The 3,390-nt window shown below is 31.5% G+C and overlaps 1 non-coding gene across 1 annotated transcript; it reads left to right on the top strand.

Moving 5' to 3' along the window:
- Positions 1–2,450: 2,450 nt before the first annotated feature.
- On the top strand, positions 2,451–2,535 carry Trnav-gac (transfer RNA valine (anticodon GAC)). Its single transcript is given in 2 exon segments — positions 2,451–2,487; positions 2,500–2,535. It is a non-coding gene; the product is annotated as a tRNA-Val (tRNA).
- Positions 2,536–3,390: the final 855 nt, after the last annotated feature.

The following is a 3,390-nucleotide window of genomic DNA, read 5'->3' as shown; positions in this document are numbered from 1 at the left end:
TTGGTGTTTTTACTTCATATACACTTATATTTGTTAATGCAGCATCAACATACTAAAACAATATCCCGGAAAGAGAAAAATAATGCATTTGAATATCAACCGTACTTTCGTTTTGACAACTGACGACAGAAATGATTCGATTTACGATGTGAATCTAAATCTAGTTTTAAGGATCATTTCGGCTTAGAGGACTGGGTGAGTCATGTAAAATATCTAATATATTATATTTTTTTATAAACTACTGGTAGCAAGATTAGTTGCAGATAAATGGTCAGTAACGACATTTTAACTAACTCTTTTGAACTCTTAATTCTTTTCAACTTAATGCAACAGTGAACAATGCCCATAATATCACTTTAAGAATCCGAAACACACTTTCAGAGACGAATCTACGAAGATCTTTAAACGCAAAGTTGATAACGTACAACTTCAATGAATGAGGCTTGTGTGCTACTTTTTATGTTGTTTAATCGCTGGAACAATATTGCGGAATATAAAAAGAATCTTAATGTTTTCGACCAGAGCCATACTTGTCGTGATACTTATAACATTAAATCATGAAATGTATTGAAATGAGTATTGTTATTTTAAAGATAATTTTCGGAAGTGGTCGTTTTACTATAAACAAAACATTTTATAAGCCTTATGTTCTCTAAAGTAGTAACGGATGACGTCATATGTTATCGTTCATAAGACGCAAAATACATTTAATATTTAAAATATGATAGAGAATCTGTTTTGAAAATTTTAATCTGTTACAATATGTCAACCACTTAACAATTATTATATTATTGAATCAACCACTTAACAATTATGATTTTATTGAATCATAAATAAAAAAATTAAAGGGAACGTTTAAAATATCACTACTGGTATATTACATTACTTGAAAAAAGTTGTTAAGTTTTCATATTTTCAGTATATTCGGTATAAAATTTTACTGGGTATGTGTACAAGGTAACTACCAGTTAACTATAAATAACGCAAGTAGATTGATCATCATCGTCACTTGGTAAACCCAGAAATGCAAATTGTGCATGCGTAGTATATGTATCTATTTTATATTTAAAATAATCAAACTACTTGCGATATTTATAGTGTGTATATCGTTATGTCACCTATTTTCGCGATGTACTTTCGATTTCACATCGCGAAATTTTATTACCGAATACATGTATACTGAAAATATGATTTTTTAACAACTTTTTCAAGTAATGAAATATACCAGTCGTGATATTTTAATCAATATAAACTAATAATTGTAAAAAATACGGTATTTTAGAACTTTTCTTTTTTCGTCAATCTGGCTGACGGTCCCTTTAAATTCGAACTTGACCGGGTTATAATTGGGACAAGAGATTTGGGAAAGTTTGATAAATTTATATGTATTTGTTTGCATTAAATATATTGGCTAGTGTGTTAAACGTTTTATATATATATATATATATTCGGTCCCAGCGCTCTTGTTATCAACTACACAGTTACAAACAAGTTATCATAAGGACATAGATTTCGACTTGAAAATCGGTAATTTAAACGAAAGCTGGATTGTTAACTAGCTTTTTATTCAGTTTGACCTAGAGATGAGGCTTTTGACATATTGTTTGATAACATAAAGTGGTTATTAAAAACGATCTTTAGAGTCACAAAAATCTTTTTTCTTCAATTCGACATAGTTATCAAGTTGTTGACACCAGTTTACCCGTTGTCGAATAGGAGGGAAATCATTAGGACAAGCTTTTTTACTAAGGTTTCTGTGGATTTGATAATGACTGTGAATTCCAGAGTGCTAAAAAGCTGTTCTTCATTTAAGGTGTTTGACCCTTAATCAACTATTTGTGAATTTGTGATTTCAGCCGGACAAAAGTTCTGACATTGTATCATAAAGTGTACTAATCTTACCTATGTTAAAGATTTAAGTTAAGTATAGTTTTTATTTGCGTCGCTCTGGAGAGCGGCGAATATGTAATGCATTATTTTTCGCCTATGGGAGGAGAAGTTATTTTACGGATCAATGTATATATTTTTGTTTTAAGAATATCTTGCATAGTAGTGATTTTTTGTGTAAATTAGTGTTAATAAGTACTGCATTTGTGCCTATTACATTTATTACAACATTTATTGCCAATAATGCAAAGCTAATTGGTTTAATTAATAACTGATCCACAACTGATCACAGGGGAAATATCACAGGGACTGGGCAAATACGCAAAACTTTCTGGTTTTGTATCAAAACAAAACATAATCAAAATATATTTATTTTGTGTTTGTTCTAATTTGCTTATTTAGTGGAGAATCAATGTAGTACGATATTTGACGACCTATTGCGCAAGCAAGTTTATTGGAAGGCGTAGTGGTACGAAAACGTACAATGTATTAGTTTATTAATAGACATATAATTACGATCGCTAAACACAACTTCACCAAATAGCAGAACATAAATGATGTCAGCCGGAATAGCTCAGTTGGGAGAGCGTTAGACTGACTGACGCAACAATCATCTAAAGGCCCCCGGTTCGATCCCGGGTTCCGGCACGAACGGAACAGTTCGGCGGCTGACATTTTTTTTCAGTCAGGTTATTAAATATAAAGCTTTATTTTATGTAGACATTTTAAAATCCATTTTACTACAATTGGACATTTTTATTAAAATTAATGGATGCCGCGTGGTGACAACGTTAATTAAAATTTCTTACATCACTAAAATATCTTATAAAAAATACACGTGGTTTTATATTAACAAATAAATGCAAACAACACACCTATTATCCATGTTTTGTTATGGTTGTCTATCATAGGCCCATATGTACTATCCCTACCACATATAGAGCGCGAAGCGCGACACGTATTATTGATTGTAACAATGAGTTGCGATAAAGGTGTGAATAATATATATAAAGCTCTAAGTTTACATAAACTATATAATTACTTCTGATATTCAAACTTTGTCTCTGTGGTGATTATATCGGGTGACTGGCAGAACCGAAAATAACATTTCCAAAATATTATCAAAGTTGTACATATTCTTATAAAAACATTAGTTTAACCTTTTTTTATTAAAGCTGTATCAAACGTAAAGCAGAAAGCGTGATGTATATACTAGCAAGTGTATTTACTTAGTAGATAATGTATTCATACTTTCAGAAAACACCATGAACGGCGCCGGTTTGCTTAGTTCGTATAGCAATGGACTAAACAGCTAAAGATCAAACATTCGATTTCCGACAAAGTCACGCATTTTGTGTTGGGGTAGGACAGTAGTGAGTAGGTAAAGAAGATAAGACTGAAATAATACTGAACACGGCAAAGGTTCAAAGATAAACAAAACGGTTCCAGGGCGAGTACACTTTGGACTTTTGATGAAAATGTGAATACCATACACAAAACCCA

This window comes from Dreissena polymorpha, chromosome 9 (genome assembly GCF_020536995.1).
Source record: "Dreissena polymorpha isolate Duluth1 chromosome 9, UMN_Dpol_1.0, whole genome shotgun sequence".
In the NCBI taxonomy this organism is placed as follows: Eukaryota; Metazoa; Mollusca; class Bivalvia; order Myida; family Dreissenidae; genus Dreissena; species Dreissena polymorpha.
Note: the sequence above shows the minus strand (reverse complement) of the source record. Positions and strands in the feature narration are given on the sequence as shown.